Here is a 20615-nt window from a genome sequence, read left to right as displayed (position 1 = left end):
TTCCTATTTTTGTGGTAGGGCGCAAATTTCCCGGGCGCAAAATTCTCGCATTCAAGGAAAATATAATGTCCATGAAGTTGACAAGCCACTTATGTCAGACTCCAATTTCGACTTTAAACGTCGCTAGTGCTACGTTAGTGTTCGATAGTGACGCAAATCGTTAGTACTCCAACTGCATGCCAACACGCCCACTTCTAAGAATCATCTCAAAAATGAGGTTAACCGTTAGAGCAAGTAAGTGCTCATTGGTGCCATTAACATTAACGTTAATGCCTCCATCGTACGGCCCTTTGAGTAATAATAACACCACGTTTTTTGCTAGTCTCAATGCGTCCCTATATTCTCTCAAACATTCTGACGTGCCCAAGTTAGTTACTTTTTTTGGGGGGACTATTGTTTATCTGTTATTGTTTATTGTTTATTGCTAGTCTGCAGAGTAGTCCTTACATTAATATGCCATTGTCCTTGATAATCATTGCGTATTTACAAGCAATTTGGTATTACTGTTAGAAAATATCAAAAAACAACAGATAAAATCTACTACTTAACGGTTCATATTTTTCTTTTACAGTACATAAACGATTAATAATAATAATAATAATAATAATAATAATAATAATAATAATAATAATAATAATAATAATAATAATAATAATAATAATAATAATAAGACTATTCCAGCATAAAAGTTATCAATTGCATCACACTGGCAACAAGCGACGCATATTTTAACTTCATAAAAAATTGTTTCTCACGATTTTCTGGAAAACTACGTATGATAACATCTTCATTATGTCAAGTTGTTTATCTCAGTGTGATATATGTCTTACCTCTGGACAATATCACAGTAAAACAAAAATTAAATATTAGGAGTACATCGTACTTTTGGACTACATCTCATTAACCATGGGAAGATTGAGTAGTGTATACTTTAGGATGTAAGTTTCAGCTTAACTTGCATCATACATTCTTACGATTACAAAAAGGAAATTTGTTCGTTTGCATTTGAACAAAATTCTTAGGATTACAAAAAGAAAAAAATAATTTTTCCGAATTCCGGAATTTTTCCGAAATCCGGAATTTTTCCGAATTCCGGAATTTTCCGATTTTACTTTCCGGATCCCTAATATATATATATATATATATATATATATATATATATATATATATAATATAAACTGCTATGGAATAATTATAATAAAACTCCTTGACGATACAAGTTTCTAATTGTGTATGAAATACAAGCAGGAAAAGTAAAGAATGGAATATATAAATATATGGATGTGTGATGACTTTGGTTTCAGATTAGCCCTTGTTTTTCTTACTCTGAGATATAGATAATCGAAACTAATGGAGATTTTGCATATACATAGGACTAATAATGCACATAAGTAGTTATTTTATTCAGGTACTTATGTTGCCTTTCTTTCTTTCTTTCTTTTTTAAAAAAAAAATCTGTTTGCTAAGTAAATTTTCTTGAATGTCAAGGATAGAGGAGACAATGCACTAACAAGGGAAGGTCCCACAAGTTGTCACTGAAATCTGATTGCTACATTGCACACCTGAAAGAGCATTATGAGAAATGAAAATCAGCAAAATTTAAGGAGTTATGGACCAGAAGGATAGGAGCTACAGGGCTTTAAAATTTGAATATCCAAAAAAATATATCAGGGAGATACGTACGTTTAAATTAAATATCATGAAAACCGTTAAAACAATTAAAACAAAAGTTTTACAATATAATAATAACAAAATGCCCTGTCAAAAACTACAAACAGTGTTGCCATAGGCAGACTGTCAACTCAGTATAAAAATATTTTGTTTGAAATAGCACCATATACAAATGCGCACGTATTTAAAATGCGCTAATATCACGAAACGTAACAGTGAAGTGTAGTTATACAGTGTTGCATAATATTTGAACCACGTGTGCTGAAAATGCACAATGGAGAAGTCTGATATGTGCCACAGAGGGTAATAAAGGAATGTATTAGAAAAAAAAAAGTGATTGACCTGCATTACACTTCCATGGCCCAGGTGAATAAGCAGATAACTCGGGAAAACAAAATGTTACACGCGAGGAAAGAGGCGCAAGTTTTCTAATTGTGTAAACTACTTTTTCCAGATTATAGAGATTTTCTTGGTTTATGTATTTCGTGTTAAGTGACATATTATTTTACTTTATCTCCTACACATCATATGATTATGTTACTGTACTCTGTAATATTACCATATCCACATTGGAAATACATTTTTTTTATTACTACCTCATTTCGTTTTTAGTCGGCCGGGATAGCCTTGTGGTCTAGAAGCCTAGGTCAACGACTTATTAGGGATCGAGGGTTCCAATCTCGCCTTGGTCATGATTTTGTTGTACTTTTCACCTTACATTTCATTGTTATCTTTCTCCTTCATGGTGGTTCGGATCGAACTTTACACTATAGGTCCGGTCCTAGATAGCTTTCGAGATGACATAGGAGGTAAAAAGGACATCACTCAATTTCGTTTTCAAATGCGTCAATATTTTGTGACACTGCTGATATTTTGCTATGTTATACTACCGGTGAACCAAATGTATAGTAAGAGACCCAGATTCCTTTATTGCCATTTGTTGTCTCATATCAGACTTACCCAGTGTACATTTTCAGCACACGTAGCTCCAATAGTGTGCAACAGAGTACCACTACATTTCACCGTTATGTTTAGTGATATTAGTGCACTTTAAATCTGTGCACAATTATATATGGTGCTATTTCAAACAAAATATTTTTATGCTGAGTTGGCAGTTTATTTCTGACAACACTGTTTGTGGGTTTTGATAGGACATTTTGTTCTCATTATATTGCGCAACTTTTGTTTTGATTGCTTTAACGGTTTTCAAAATATTTACTTTAAACGTAAGTATCCCCATGATATAGTTTTGGATATTCAAATTTTGAAGCCCCTTATATCCTATGCTTCTGGTCCATAGCGCCTTAAATTTTGCTCATTTTCATTTCTCGTGATGTTCTATCAGATGAGCTATGTAGCAAATAGATTTCAGCGACAACTTGTGGGATATTCCCATGGAAGACAGGAGCTTGTTAAACAACATAAAACTTCACTAGGTATGCAATATTTGCAAATTTGCACTGAAACGATCGACCTATGTTGATTATTCTTAGAATTTTTAGTGTATCAATTGTTTTCGTGAACGAACACGACATTAGATTTGGCATATCAGCGAAAAGAATAATGGCTATGAAACATTGTGTTCGCAGTACAAAACGAAAAGTCTTCACTCCATTTATAGTACTGAAAATTTTATTTTCAATTGTTTAGAATGAGAATTCTCACGCCAGATACTTTCCTAAGCCTATAGGCATCCAATTTTTTGGTGGTTATTTTTCAGTGGTATGTCCAATCGGGAAATGCGGCCCTTATGACGCTCTGCGCGCGCTCTCGAAACCCCACGTCAAATTGGGTAAAGGACGGTTCTTGGAGGAGTATCCGGACAAACTAACACCTAAGTCATGTAAATAGGAGCTTCTCTCTAATGGTAAAAGTGCAGAACAATCGAACATTTCGTTCTAATTGCCTTCTTTATTATCTCAAGCAATCACAAATAACCAAGCAGTTCTTCCAGAGGTACTTTGAAGAGTAAAATTTCTGGTCCACATTATAAATGATATCTTTGAAACCATAAAGTTGTTCATCTCTACAAAGAGTGTTAAACCAGAGAGTCAAATAATATCTAAAAATTACAATAAAACGTATCTTGATGATTTGATGTCACATTTGCATTCTTTTAAGTGGCCAGTAATAATATACTGTGCTTACTTGTTATCACCACACACATTTCATTAACTCGGTTTCTCGCCCTTTATATATAAATAAAATTGTAGCTTATGCGCTATCCCGTCATGAAATGCCTCCACTAATCATAACATATAACTCCACACTTTTTAGTGACACAAAAGGGTTAAAAAGAGAAGAAGTGTTGACTCTTTTTAATTGTATATTAAAGTGGTAATTTTAGGGAAGCAACTAAGTTTGCTCGCCTGGGGAACATTTAAACTTTGAAAATTTTGTGTCTGTGTTGGGAACAATATGAACAACGTTAATTAAAGTTATTAAATCTTGAGATAGTATGAATTCTACTACTTTCGCATCGGAGGAGGCATATTACGTACTTTATGTGTGCGCACGACACAACTTTCACAAAGCAATAAGATATTTTTTCTCCCCCCTTTTTTTTCTAGGTAGACAATCGTAGCAAAAGGGCGGATATAACGTGAGCTTTGTTCACCCACCACACTGCTATAAATACGAGCACTTTCCGTTGCGCTATGTCCCTCTTTCATAGGACAGAGCACTGATTACCCAGACTCATTTTTCATTCCAAACTGGTCCGCTTTCATTGTTCGTCTTGGTAGAATTTGATGATATGAGCTTTTCATATTTAGCGGCAACCGTTAAAAAAAAAAGTTCAGTTAGACTGGAGCAAACGTTGGGAGTCTCACAGCCCTCCATCTGCTATTTTGATCATACTACGACTGCAATATAACTGTGAGAGAGATGCTTTTCAGCTAAAATTGGTCTTATTGTTTCCATGGATGTTTTTTTTTTTTTACTTCCCTTTTTGCTGTATACCTCTCTACACCGACAAAATGAAAAGTCTTCTTCACTCAGATAATAAAATATAGTTTAAATTTCCAAAACAGGCACCCACAAACTCCACTTATATATATATATATATATATATATATATATATATATATATATACCGGATGGTTCAGTAATGTTGGACAGCCCTGAATAAATCGGAAACCAGAAGAGATATTAGCAAGAGTGTGGTGGATCCAGATACTTGTGGAAGGGGGACGTCTTTTGAGGTACCACACAATGTTACCAGGTCAACAGTGTTGCCAGCTCAGTACAAAGTTTTTTTTTTTTAAATAGAACATATAGAAGTTTATGCCATCAAAAGAATTAGTACAGAATGTGAATACCAACAAGCGAAAGCGCATCTGTCAGTGTTGCCAAATAAGGAAGTTATAAAGCTTCAAAGAACAAGAAATTAAAGTGTCCGTAGGGCAAAACTAGCAAAAAGGCAAGAAAAATATTACTACGGAATGAAAAGGAGTAACCGAAAGAGTAAACCAAAGAACGCACAGCATCCAGTGAGTAACAGGGTTGCCACAGCAAAGGGGGAAAAAATTGAAAATTTTGCAGTTGCTATAGGAGGAAAAGTGCCCATATGACATAATGCTGGAAACACCATAGAAAGTCTATGTAAGAGTCAGGAATCCTAATCGCGTTTGTTCGAAAGCGATATCTCTAACCGTTTTCGAGATACACCAAAGGTGTGCGGGGTTTGCAACACTGCATAATTGATTTGATGATTAGACCCGTGTAGTTATTACATTTTGTTGGGCGTATCATTTTCATTACTCGTTCCTGTAGTTTGGAGGGCGAGGAAATTATTATGCAGTGTTGCAAACTCCGCACAGCTTTGGTGTATCTCGGAAACGGTTAGAGATATTGCTTTCGAACAATCGCTATTAGGATTCCTGAATCTTACATAGACTTTCTATGGTGTTTCCAGCATTATGTCATGTGGGCACTTTTCCTCCTATAGCAACTGCAAAATTTTCAATTTGTTCCCCCTTTGCTGTGGCAACCCTGTTACTCACTGGATGCTGTGCGTTCTTTGGTTTACTCTTTCGGCTACTTCTCTTCATTCCGTAGAATTATTTTTCTTGCCTTTTTGCTAGTTTTGTTCTACGGACACTTTAATTTCTTGATCTTTGAAGCTTTATAACTTCCTTATTTTGCAACACTGACAGGTGCGGTTTCACTTGTTGGTATTCACATTCTGTACTAATTCTTTTGATGGTATAAACTTCTATATGTTCTATTTAAAAAAAATACAACTTTGTACTGAGCTGGCAACACTGTTGACCTGGTAACATTGTGTGGTACCTCAAAGGACGTCCCGCTTCCACAAGTATCTGGATCCACCAAATTCTTGCTAATATCTCTTCTGGTTTCCGATTTATTCAGGGCTGTCCAACATTACTGAACCACCCTGTATATATATATATATATATATATATATATATATATATATATATATATATATATATATATATATATATATATATATATATATATATATATATATATATATATAAAGGTTTAATTCCACTACTATTCATTAGCGTGATTGATTTTTAGTGCAAATGTATTACTATCACAAAACTGTTCGTGAAGAATTTTACTAACATCGTCGAGTCGATTTGATATTTACTTATAAAAGAAATTAGATTCCAGCTGGACAGCTCATAATTTACCATTATTTCCTTCAGTGTCCTAGATCCAGCATCCATTTCTGATTGGAACACACAAACACAGATCCACCTCTTCCATATCGATGGAGCTGAAGTGATCGCTGTCAAAATTATCAGCCAACTTTAACGAACTAGAGAACACGGTGGCTTAGTGGTAGAACACTTACTTCTGGTTTGATCTCCGGCTAAGTGTGTTTGTGCTGGACGACATCGTGTCCGTGGATATCCTCAGTGTACTCTTCCACCTTATCATTCCACCAATTGTTCTATCATCGTTCACTTGGCTTAATCACCTGTCTCCTTTAGGCTAAATATCATAATGTGGGACATTAACTGAAAGATCTCATTTCATTTCTTTTCTTTTTACCAAATTATATTTTTAACGTTAAAAAAACATAACCTTGTTTGTTGGTGGTAAATACATAGCTACCTAATTCGACTAAGACGACAATTATCCACTTTCTAACGCCCAAAAAATATTACTCAGTGTGTTTTCAATATGTTTTTTCACATACTTAGTGGATGCGCACAATTTCGTCGGCCACCTTTTCTACAGCAGTGGTATTCAAGCTGTATATGTTACGTATCAGTAGCGAGAATTTGTCAAGTTTATATGTCCCGGATTTAAGCTATCATTAATTCAAACTATAGAAAACTATACACTAAAATGATTTATATATTATTTTAGTTATTAATTAAATAACCCAGTTTTACTGTAAATAATATAATCATATTATAAATGTAATAGAACCATGCCAAAGAATAGAACTATATTATTTCAAACTTCACGTACTCCACATTCAATAAAAAATGGTCTAGAGGAAAGTACATTTATGATGGCAAAGCGGATGACTGAGTGCTAAGAAGGAACAAAATCTCATAAATTACCACCACCATGAAATAAATTCCGATATTTATACATCTTCGATTCAAACGTAGAATTAACAATGACAGGTGCATTAAAAACATTATTTTTTTAAATTTTGTTGACTGTTGTGAATAGACACTTAGTAAGTCTTAGGAGGTAATTGTTCTACCACTAATCTAACGAAATTAACATTAAATTTTATGTATTAATTCTATTTTCTTTGTTGAATAGACGGATACGGCATACTAATCAAACCTTTTATTAGATGTGTTTTATTTATAACAAAGAGAAACCACAATAACAATTTGATTATGTAACATATGTCTTGTCTGTTATTTCTACTTGTTTGAACAAAGCCCCACACAGAGAAAAACAATATAATCTGGAAGGTCCCTACGTTAATCTTTGAACTTCCGAACCAAGCAGATCTCAGTAGAATACATGATGCTGCGAACGCAGAGAGTCAGCTGGAGGACAATGAAGCACCCACACACTAGGTGTAAGAACAAATGCTAATTGCAACTGAGATCAAATCAGGGACCTCAAGTGGGAGAGGTTCACTCTCTACCACAGAAACTCTGTGGATCACAAAGAGAAAGGTAAGGAAGGTAGTAGTTAGATATCGAGAGATATACTAAGGAACACTACGCGAACGCGATACCGGAATGACTATAAGTAATTTTAGTATTATTTGTTACAAGAAGGTGTACGGGAAATATACATTTGGCGGTAGACAAATACTAAATGATGACATGTTTTAAAGGCAACCTGACAATTACAGGTAGGGAGAGATGTGTTCAGGTTCGTCTTGGTAAAAACAGGAAAGAGTTACAATGGACTGAGAAGGGGCAACCGTCTATAGGCTACTGCCGACAAGAACATTGCAGTGGGGGTTTGATGAAATATGGATGTTGTTATCGTTTTACCTTTCCAATCACTTTCGTGTCCCATTTCATTCTATCCGGATGTTTACTTTCCATATGCCAAAGCGGTACGAAAATAGAAGTATAAAAGTTGTTAATAAAACTAAAGTTTTAGGACTCTGGGTAAATGACACACTGACGTGGGATGAGCACATCAACACACCACAACAGAAACTTTGTAAAATACACTATGCATTAAAAAGTGTGGAAACTGCATTCAACATACTAATACTTAAAATAAATTTACCATAGTCAATTTGAAACGCTACTTCCATATGGAATAGTACACTGGGCAACCTCAGCACAAAGTGAGATAATATTCAAAATTAAAAAAAAAGAGTAATACGAACATTAAAAGACATTAAATCAAGGGCTTCATCTAGAAAAAAAATATTCAAAGAACTAAAAACTCTTCCCCTACCTTGTCCCTACATATTACGGATTGCAACTTTCATAAATAAACATCTCAAACCGACACTTAAGTGCAAAGGGACTTACATACTTACAATACAAGAAAGAAAAGAGATTTGGGTATTCCTACACACAGTACAGCACTTTACCAAAAAGGCCTTAAATATGCAGGAATATTAATCTGCAACAAATTACCTAACAATATAAAATATTCCAAATCGGACAAAATTTTCAGAGAAAGACTAACACGATATCTTTTATCACGTTGTTTTTATTCTCTTTCTGAATACTTTGAACGTACACAAGAAACTTGTAAAAATACAATTAAATAAAAAAGCTAGTAGCTATAGTTATAATAAAAATTGACAACTGTAAATAATACAGCACGTAGATATGTAAATAAGAATAGTAATATGTATGTATAGTGACATGTATTAGTAATATATAAGTTAACTCTGTGTACATATATATAATTTATGTACTGTGTATCAGGTGTACTAGTAATGATATGTACGGTATATGATGTATAAGATGTATTAGATGTATAAGATGATCCTTGTTATTCATATAGAAATATTGACATGCTCTATACCTCATGTACGTATATACAAACGTACAACACTGTGGTCGCTTGAACGCAAAATAAATAAATGAATAAATAAATGCACACTCCGTACAAACGAGTTTTAAATTCATCCACCATCTGCACCAACAACAGATCTCCCTCGTGGCTTAGCATTTAGCGTACGCTCCTTTGGCGTGAGAGACCCGGTTTTGATTCCTGGCGAGAGATCATGTAGTTCAAATCTCATGTTAAGCTGTAAGTTCATATAGCCTTCTCATATAGCCTTGCAGCTGAAAGGGGCGCTAAACTCAAAATCAAATCAAATCAAATTAAATACACCAACAGATGATAACAGATCATACAGGGTGGCCCAAAAGTAGGTATACGGTCCCGCAATGATCAGATTACTGCATTTTATTTAATTTCTTGTTGCTATCCATCAGGTAGACTTATTTTCTTTATTATTTGTTCTTAAATACTTTTTTCTTATGCCTTAAGCTCGAGACAGTCGGAGCAAATAAACTCAAAGTAAAATGCTATACTTGATCAATGCAGGGGCGAATGCCTACTTTTGGGTCACCCTGTATATACTGCGGCAGCATTGGGTGAGGTCCATCCCTAACTGTTATGGATACGGAAAACGAAACGTTTACCGTGGTTTCAGAATAAATTCTGCGCTGTCGGAATATAACTGTTCTCTCCAAAGAGTCAGGATTCAACTTTTTTTTTTTCTGTGCAAGGATGGGATATAATTACAGTTGCAAGTTGTCATCATAATGCTTTTAACTGAACGGTAAGTACATGAATTTTACAAACAAAACTGAGCTCTCTTACGATTCTTTCAGAAAATTGAGTGTGTCTCTGAAATATTTCATAGGCTAGCACTTCCAAAATATTTTCTATAGTAAACTCCAAACAAACAAACAGTTTTGCTTTGCTGAATAAACACAATACATGTATGTATTTCGTTTCGATGATAAGAATTTCTTAAGTGGAGATTTTTGAAATCTTGGGGCCAAACGTGTTGTGATCGTATGTTAGAGAAAACGAAAATAGTTTATTTGTAAGGCTTTTTGTGAATTGAAATAGCTCGGAATTCCACTTTCATTTTTATATTGCTAGCGGAAATATATTATCAATTCTTTGTTGTTTTCGAGAGGAACATGAATTTCCTCACAGACATATAGAATTTTCAGTCTTATTTTTCTCCCGAAATATATATATATATATATATATATATATATATATATATATATATATATATATATATATATATATATATATATATATATATATAATCGCATAGGGTCTAGGTTTTTGTGATTCTAGAAAAAAAAATGTTCACTTTGCGAGAGTGAATCTTGGAATTGATTTTCTTTTTCCATCATCCATCTATCAAGAAAATGCATTTTTTACATATCTATAAAAAGTAGAGAACACATGGTTGCCCCAGATCTTTACTGCATGATGAAGTACAAACCAACGGCATGTCTGTGCTAACGGGTAAACATATATGATAAGGTTTCGATTGAATGTAGGTGAAAAAAAAAATGAAAATAAATATAAAGCAATCGAAAGTTAAGATTAAAATACCATATTTGTACGTTGCCAACGATTATATGTGCTGCAATTTATCCCCATATAGTGTTTCTAAATCAATTTATTGAATGACTGTTTCATCTGTTTTAACTTTGTTTTTAATATTATGTTTGGTATCATTTCAACAGGTATAATGTTTCAGAATTGAACAAGAGCGTTTATATGATTCATTCATATTTAATAAAGTTATTGTTTTCTCATTTGTAGATCATATTGGTAATACGAGGATCATCCAAAAATGCGAAGAGATGGCCCTGATATCTAGTGACATGTTGGAGTACCTTAGCATAGGTCTTGATCAGTGCTTTCTAAATCGGCAGAAGAAGAGTGAATCCACCTGACAATTGTAATGATATAAATTAATATGCTGGTGAAATAAACCGAAATAGTCCATCCTTGCAGTTGAGTTTTATTTTTTTTTTTAGTTTATCTAATGAAGTTGAGCCTTGATATTTACATATTTATGCAACATCAAGGTTATGAAGGACATATTTAAATTGACTTAGAGCGACGTGCTGGACTTGAATCCGGTTCAATTAGTAGATGCACAGACCATGACAGTATATCAATATTCACAATATAACTCGTTCCTCATTACTACAGACCAGACGTTAGCCAAATGCCTATTCTTTAATATGAAAGATATGGTCAAAAATAGAGTAACTTGGGTAAAGATGCTCCACTTTTTCATTATTACCCATTTTCCACTCCTGCAATTGAGGCGAGGTTGTTGAATTTATGATCAATTAGAAGACTGATGTCTTGTTTGTAATATCTCCAAAGGCAATTTTATTTCAGTAAATTTAAGAACTTAAAATAAACCATTTACAAATACCTTCAAGTGGGGCATCCTCAGCATGCATGTGGGGGAAAGATGCTCCAGTTTTACAATTTTTAATAATATGTTCATAAATATAATAGAAAAAGGCCACTATGTTTTTGTACCATTAATATTACTAACTTTAATTTCTACTAATTGTATATGTAATTATATAGAAAATTTTCAACAAAATGGCAAGTATTCTCTATGTATATTTTCTAAATCCCTTTGTAAACAATGGTTAAAAATAAAATAGAAAAAAAAGAGTTGTGGACCTTACATATTGTTATTATTTGTTCAGTTTTTTTTTTTTTTTTTTTTTTTTTTTTGTTTTAATCTTTCTTGCTATCACAATTAATGCAGTGAACCTACAGTTTAAATCCCAGCTATCCTGATCGTTCAAATTTTCCAAGGCGTTCACACCGGCAATCGAACTCGTGCACCAAAAAGACACGTACTAGCAGCTAGACCAGAGAAGTGGACGGCTTTCTTTTAATATGTAAAAATCTGCTCCCTGAGAAAGTAATACCTCCCCTTATAACAACTTGCTAGCTACAACAATGGTACACCTATGATGATATCTGATTTATTAGTGGAAATGCTCTTCATTTTGCAATGAAGGGATATTTGATTCACCCAGAAATTTACCTTTTAAAAATAATTCAACAAGATAAAGGAAGTTGTGACAGATCAAGTGTGTCGCAGGACATCCCCCCAAGGATATCTTTTTAGTATTGTGAACAACCCTCATACATATTCAGCTCGCACAAATGGTTTAAAACTCAATCCATGTACATTCTTTTGATTTAGCTTGCTAGCCAACTAGTGTCATATACATTATGTGAAGTTCATTCAGTCCAATATTGATCACATAAAGAGCGAAAATATAAAAGTTTGTAAATGTAATATTACATCGTTGAAAGCAGCAACCCAGCCAGGAGGCCAAGCCACTACCCCAAACGGGAATTTCTCATTTGCTTCTGAATGAACAATTAATTACAAGTAATTACAGAACAATATTCAAACCAAATATTGCTTAAAACATTCAAACGAACATACAAATCCTCCCAACACGTCATAAACTGATTGTCCCAAACATAAATCTTAAACCTTTAATGTTATAAAGTGGGACATCTTTGCTTCGATTTCACTGGTGCAACTTTCCCAATTTTGAAGCAAAGACGCCGCAGTCGATTACGTGACATGCTCATGGACGCAGAAATACAACAAAGCACATAAGCGTTTGTAAAAGACTGAAGTTCTTAAGCAACTATGTCTTATTCATATACTTCTATTTAACTACCGTCAACAACATTGCTACGTTTCACTCTCTAAAATATAGACACTGAAATAAGAGTAACTTAGCTTCGTGAACAGGCATGAACAAAAGCAGTTTCTTTCTCCGATGCAACTTCCACATATATTTACTCAAGACTGTGTACCTTTCAAGCGCTAGCAAGTCCAGTGACCAGGGGCGTCAGTTAGGGGGGGTAGAGAGGGGCATTTCCCCCCTGAATTTAGAAATTTATATAGATGTTATCAATATAATAGTAGTAAGTCAGTGAAAAACGCGAAATTTTACTTATATCAAGGGATCTTGCCCCCAAGCCAAATCTGAAATGACATTACTGCCTGTGACCAAGAGTCACAGGCTTTGAGTAATTCGAGCAGGAGCGTCTTCAGTCAGCGGGGCATCTTTACCGAAGACACTATAGTGCTTTAAAGTGTAAATGGGCGGCTATGGTTGCGATTTAAGACAATTTTATTTACCTATTTTGCCTATTCGCCCATTACTGCCTAAATAGCTTACCCAATGTTCCTATCTTATGCAATTTCTTCAAAATAAGCCTTCACTGGGAAAATATATTGATTATATAATATAAATAACACACACATATGTATATTAGGTGTTTGTAAACACAAGCATGTTGTACTTTATATATATATGCAGTAAAATATATTAAGTAACAGGTATGTTTCTATAGTTTTTGAACATTACCTATTTTTCAAATTGTATTGAGTATTTACCTTCATTATTTCGAGTTACATTTTGGTGCTTATTTTACTGCCTATTTTGTTAAATTTTAGGCTCCTATTTGCCTGCCTATTTTCCAGGTCTTTAATGCCTAAACATCCGGTCTCTACTCATTACACTCTATTGCCGCCAAGAGAGTTGGATTGTAGAACCATGCCACCGATACGCGGTAAAAGTAGTTAATCTAGAAAAGTGGCTCGGTTGAAAATTATGGTATGTCACATTTCCTAACTTTCGAGTAAATTCAATGCATGACACATATCAAATATTTCCCTGTCATCCGCAGGTGCATATCAAAAATTAAGCTACATGTATACTATTCCGTATTTGTTGGATCGCAACGCATGCCACTAAATATCTCTATTTCACCGGAGTTGGTCCTTACCGTATATATGCGCACATCAAATGTCTAGGTTGGAAACGGTCTGGCGGCGACCACAACGCCCTGGCAGTGTTGCTAGGAAGCGCCGGTCAGCAAACTCTGTCTGCAACGTGAGAAGCAAAAGCACAACTATGTGCAGTGAGCTGAGCAGATGGTGATTGCAAAATAGGCAACCTATTTGCGTTTAAAAGGGGGCAAATTTTGGCGTTTGGTTAGGCCTACTTGACGCGAGCGTGCCGAAAGTAGAATGGCACATGAATTGTGTTTGTTGCGAGGGACAGTATCCAAGGTAATGACTACTTAACTAACTGCTAAATCATGTCAGCGAAGAGGAACAGTACTCGACATAAAACCTTCAGGGACAGACCCCGCTGAGCATTAAAGTTCGGTCCCGTTCTCGGCGGGTCCCGTACTGGCGCTTACCGGTCGCGTCACTACTAGGGCCGCGGTGGCTCAGTGGTAGAGCGTTCACCTCTGGTGCATGGGGTTCCGGGTTCAAACCCTGCTCCCGCCAAGTGAACTTTGTGGTGGACAAACATCGTGTGCGTGGGTTTTCTCGGGGTTATCCCGTTTCCTCCCATTTTCTTCATTCCACCATTTCATTCATTTCTCATAATCATCGTCTCCTTTAGCCTAACCGGCATAAGCATGGGACGTAAAAGATTTCATTTCATTTCGCGTCACTACTAGTGATTGCGTGCATCTTGTGGTTCAGGTGCTGTTTACTGGAAATTACGTCATATTCCATGATGATAATGCGACCATTCGCACATCTGGAGCTGTTGCGATATGGATTGAGGAACATTTGGGTGAACAGGAAGGGAAGTGGTCATGTCCCCTGGCCTGACCAATCCTCAGATCTGAACTTAATTGAGCAAAAATGATCCGATTTGGAGACACAAATCATGCGGAGATTTCCGCATCAATTCCCTCTCGGAACCGAGTGATGATGTAAAGGAATTGTGTAATATTTGACTTGCTACCATTCATGACCTCTATACGTACACTCATGTCCAACATTATTGTCGCATGTCTATAAATGTGTTGTTGTAGGAATATAATTTTATAACGAATTCGCCCGGTATTTATTACAACGTTAGTATGTGTATCTGGCAAATTTCATGTAAAATGAGCAGTAAATGAGAACAATAAAACGAAAATGAAACTTTCTTGTCCATTTAGCAACATTTTGTTTTACTTATTCTAATATTTTTATTTAGAATTCTTTCCTTATGAAATCTACCACAAATATACATTTCCCGATTATTTGTATTTATTCATTTATTTATTTATCAACACAGCAGGCGTTACTGCCCAATTACAGTGTCTACATATGAATTTAAATACATAATGTTACAGTACAACGTAAAACTTGAATACAAATAAATAAATTATAATAAACCTGATGCTTGAACACATAATATTAAATTAAAATAATACATTTTACTTCCATTTTTTCTCAATACTAGTTTTTTTTTTTTTTTGAATGACTTTTCTGAATAGTGAAATATATCTACATATTCATAAACTTTATTGAATTTATTGAATGTAGCACAAATTCCCCATGTAGGTGACATATTCAGTGCATTTGTACGTGCCTTTCTGCAGTAGAATAAGCCACTATTTCCCTTGCGTGTTTTTAGCAGTGTTGGGCAAATTTCAATTGAATTAACAATTAACAATTAATCTGTAAATTTAATTGTTAATTGCAATTAACAATTGAAATAAGTAATGGTTAATTGTTAATTGCAGTTGGCCATTGAAAAAGGAGAATCAATTGCAATTGATCAATTGATTGAAAGTAATTGCAGTGGAAAGTAATTGCAATTGCATTCTGTAATTCAATTGCAATTGAAATTAATTGGCAATTGATTCAATTGCAATTGATTTCCACAGCAATTACTTTCAATTGATTGATCAATTGCAATTGATTTTCACTGATTAATTTTCAACACAGTAGTTCAGAGAGGGCGTGGGGCAATGAAAACTTTAGCCACGACCAATTGACTCACCACCCGTCGTGACCCACGACCCACCGTGACCCACTCTGACCCACCACCCACCATAAACCACTCTTACCCACTGTGACCCACAGACCCACTAAAACCCATTGTCATCAACTCTGACCCATGATTCACGACCTCTTCTCTACTGACTAAAGAGTTTAAACTTGTAATAAAACAAGCCTATGAAATTATCACTCATCGGAGTTTGAATTTCTACGATCAATCGCTCAAGCACCGCACTAATACAATAACGGCGGATCTGACCTTTCTAATATAAATAAAATAGAGTTTGTTCGTGTGTCTGTCTATTTATCTTTGTGCGGCCTGTGGACGATACGAGTGGACCGAAATTTTTCAAAATTTGGTCACGGGTAGCTTGGTCTAGGCCCCAGACCAAGACGAAGAGTTTTTCTTTAATTCCTTACTAGGGGGTCTCCAGGGGACGCTTACCGGGACCGGCCTGGGGACCAGAAAAGTCGACCGAGAGTTACCAAATTTTGATCAAGGATACCTTGGTCCAGGTCCCACACCAAGGCAAAGCGTTTTCAACAAAATTCAAACCAGGGGGTCTCAGGGGGGCGTTTACCGGGACATGTAAAAGTAGAACGATATCAGTGTCGATTTCATAGTTTTCGCGGTCGCTGAGATCCATGGTGAAACTCCGATCGCATTAACTTCCAAATTCACCGTGTTCGGCTGCGGGCCGTGGGTCAACGGGGGGGATACCGAAACGTAAAAGTAATCCAAAATGACCGATATTAGTGTCAAATCCATAGTTTTCGCGGTTGCTGATATCAATGACGACACTACCATTAGCGATGACTTTCAAATTCATCCACCGTTGTATGCGGGCCTTGGGTCACCAGAGGGGGGAATTCCGAGACATGTAAAAATAATCGAAAATGACCGATATTAATGTCAAATCCATAGTTTTCGGGATAGCTGAGCTCAATGGTGAAATTCAAGACCACGTTTACTTTCATATTTAGCAACCATCAGCTAAGAAAGGGGGGCATTTAAAGGGGATCACGAGACATGTAAAAATAATCCACAATGACCGATGTCAAATCCGTAGTTTTCGCGGTGGCTGAGATCAATGGTGATACTTTCATTAGCGATGATTTTCAAATTTAGCCACCATTGTATGCGGGCCGGGAGTCACCGGGGGTGGGGAATTGCGAGACATGTAAAAATAATGGAAAGTGACCGATATTAGTGTCAAATCCATAGTTTTCGCTGTCGCTGAGATGAATGGTGATACTTCCACAGGCGTTGACTTCCAAATACAGCCCCCATCGGCTGTGGGCCAGAGGCATTGTTTTTTTTTTAATTGGAACCAGAGGATTATAGGGACTTTTACCGGCATATGTAAAAAGTAGTAGAAAATGGCAGATGCTAGTGTCACATTCATAGTTTTCGCGGTATTGGTTGGGGGTTGGTGGGGGCAGAGGAGATTTTTTCACAATACGAACTAAGGGGGTCTGAGGGGTGGTTCACCGGGACATGCAAAAGTAGTAGAATTTGTGTCGAATCCATATTTATTGGGGTTGCTCAGACGTATAGTGACACCCCCGATAGTATATACGTTCAAATTCAGCCCCCATCGGCCTTCCCAATGAAAACACATGTACGTTGTTGGATGTATATTCACACAAAATATATCCAATTTTAGAAATGTTTCTTAATTGTTCTCCCGTTGTTCAGTTCGTTCACATTGATATTTTATCTGATCCATGCGAAGAACGGGCATAACAGCTAGTACGAAATGGTAAAGTGTTTGTTATGGAACAAATTTCAATGAATTCAATTGTATAGATAATAATTATAATTAATAATTATTTCCTTGTTGAATTATAGATACTTTTCGGTGGAAAACTGAATAAAATTTAAAAGTCCCAAATCAACGTAAAGTAGACCAACGTAAAGGAAAAATGTATAAAATTTTCCATATAATTAAGCTTACAAACTTAAATGGAAATTTAGCTTAATTACATGGAATTTTTTGTGTCGTTTTGTGCGTCTATTTCCTCGTTTTCTGCGTCACCGAAAATGGGTCAATGTTATCCTACAAATATGGTGGAACAAGTTAATGCTGTTCCGTCAGGAACGATTTCGAGGTCGTTTCCTTCACATCATCTTGTGCGTGTTTTCTACCGTTTTGTAAACCTATTTCCACGTTTTGCGAATCAATGGTAGTGGATCAAAATGGGCATTCAATGTGGGAAGAAAAATGATCCACTCTCCCACCAGTATCGAATTTCAAGGTCGCTTTTTCGCATTGTTTAGTGCATGTTTTTACCGTTACTGCGCATGTGTTCATGTTTTATAGGCCAACGAAAGTGGGTCAAAGACGACCTACAAATATGGCAGAAAAAGACATATCCATTCCACTTTCAAGGTCCATTTTGACCCTCTCCCACTGATGCACAAAGCGATACAAATCATGCAAAAAAAAAAAAGTGAAGAAAACGACCTCGACATTAGATGGTGACGGAACAGCATTAAGTTATTCCGCTATACTTGTAGGCCATTTTGACCCATTTTCGTTGTCGCACTAAAGTGGAAATAGAAGCACAAAACAGTACAAAGCAGGCACTATACGATGCGAAAGAAACGACCTCCAAATTCGATAGTGGCGGAACAATGGCTCTATTTCCTCACACATTGATCGACCATTTTGACGCATTTCTGGTGATGCTCAAAACGCGGAAGTAGGCGAACAGAACTGTACAAAATACACACTAAACGATGCGAAAGAACCAACCCCGAAATTCGATAGTGGCGGAACAGTGAGCCATTTAACTCCCACTTTAAATCCCCGTTTAACTCACCTCGGGTGATGCACAAGACGAGAAATAGGCGCAGAAAACTTAAAAAAAAGGCACTAAACGATGCGAAAGTAACGATCTGGAAATTCGATAGTGTCGGAAGAGTGGATCATTTTCGTCACACCTTGGAGGCTCATCTTGACACACTTCTAGTGACGCGCAAAACGTGGAAATAAGGGCACAAAACGGCACGAAACATTCACTAGTCGATGCAAAAGGAAGAACCACGAAATTCGGTAGTGACGGAGAAGTGGGTCATTTTCGTCACACTTTGGAAGCCCATTTTGACACACTTCTGGTGACGCACAAAACGTACAAAACAGGCACTAAACGATGCGAAAGAACCGATCCCGAATTTCGATAGTGGCGGAACAGTGAGCCATTTAACTCCCACTTTAAAGGCCTGTTTAACTCACTTCCGGTGACGCACAAGACGCGGAAGTAGGTACAGAAAACTTTTTTAAAAAATAGGCACTAAACGATGCAAAAGAAACGACCTAGAAATTCGATAGTGTCGGAACAATGGGTCATTTTTGTCACACTTTGGAGGCTCATTTTAACACACTTCTGGTGACGAGCAAAACTTGGAAATGGGGGGACGAAACACCACGAAAATTCAGTAGTCGATGCAAAAGGAAGGACCTCGAAATTCGGTCGTGGCGGAGAAGTGGGTCCTTTTCGTCCCACCTTCAAGGCCCATTTTGACCGTCTTCCAGTGACGCACAAAACGTCGAAATAGACGCACAAAAGGGTACGCAGTGTGAAATTAACGGCCTTGAAATTCGATAGTGGCGGAACAGTGGGTCATTTTCGTCCCATCTTGGAAGCCCATTTTGACCCACTTCTGGTGACGCACAAAACGTGGAAATGGGGGCACGAAACAGCACGAAAATTCAGTAGTCGATGCAAAAGGAAGGACCTCGAAATTCGGTAGTGGCGGAGAAGTGGGTCATTTTCGTCCCACCTTCGAGGCCCATTTTGACCGTCTTCCAGTGACGCACAAAACGTCGAAATAGGCGCAAAAAAGGGTACGCGGTGTGAAATTAACGACCTCGAAATTCGATAGTAGCGGAACTCTTGGTCATTTTCGTCCCATCTTGGAAGCCCATTTTGACCCACTTCTGGTGACGCACAAAACGTGGAAATGGGGGCACGAAACAGCACGAAAATTCAGTAGTCGGTGCAAAACGAAGGACCTCGAAATTCGGTAGTGGCGGAGAAGTGGGTCATTTTCGTCCCACCTTCGAGGCCCATTTTGACCGTCTTCCAGTGACGCACAAAACGTCGAAATAGGCGCACAAAAGGGTACGCGGTGTGAAATTAACGACCTTGAAATTCGATAGCAGCGGAACTCTTGGTCATTTTCGTCCCATCTTGGAAGCCCATTTTGACCCACTTCTGGTGACGCACAAAACGGAAGTAGACGCACAAAACGATGTGAAGGAAACGACCTCGAAATTCATTGGTGGCGGAAGAGCAATAATTTGTTCCGTCATATTTGTAGGCCCATTTTGACCCACTTCCGGTGATGCACAAAATGTGGGAATAGGCGCACAAAGCGACACAAAACACGCACAAAAGATGCAAAGTATCTCGAAATTCGTTGTTGGTGGAACAAGTTAATGACGCCGTGAGCACCAATATAAGTATATACTGTAGTTCTTACCAGGGGGCGCGGTGGGTCAGTGGTAGAACGTTCGCCTCCGGTGCTTGAGGTCCCTGGTTCGATCCCAGCTCGCGCAGTTTGGACTTTGTGGTGGACAAACACCGTGCTCGTGGATTTTCTCGGGGTTCTCCCGTTTCCTCCCACTTTCTTCATTTCATTCATTTCCCATCATCACCGTCT

At 36.8% G+C, this 20615-nt stretch overlaps 1 long non-coding RNA gene across 1 annotated transcript in view; it reads left to right on the top strand.

Moving 5' to 3' along the window:
• Positions 1-11096, top strand: part of LOC145687704 (uncharacterized) — a 50343-nt gene extending 39247 nt beyond the window's left edge. The window contains exon 2 of the long non-coding RNA XR_014131719.1: positions 10906-11096. This is a non-coding gene — a long non-coding RNA (uncharacterized LOC145687704). The remainder of the gene's footprint in view (positions 1-10905) is intronic.
• Positions 11097-20615: the final 9519 nt, after the last annotated feature.

This window comes from Thermobia domestica, chromosome 6 (genome assembly GCF_964235325.1).
Source record: "Thermobia domestica chromosome 6, izTheDome1.hap1.1, whole genome shotgun sequence".
Taxonomy (NCBI): domain Eukaryota; kingdom Metazoa; phylum Arthropoda; class Insecta; order Zygentoma; family Lepismatidae; genus Thermobia; species Thermobia domestica.
The sequence above is the reverse complement of the archived record's forward strand: the minus strand, read 5'-3'. Positions and strand labels throughout refer to the sequence as shown.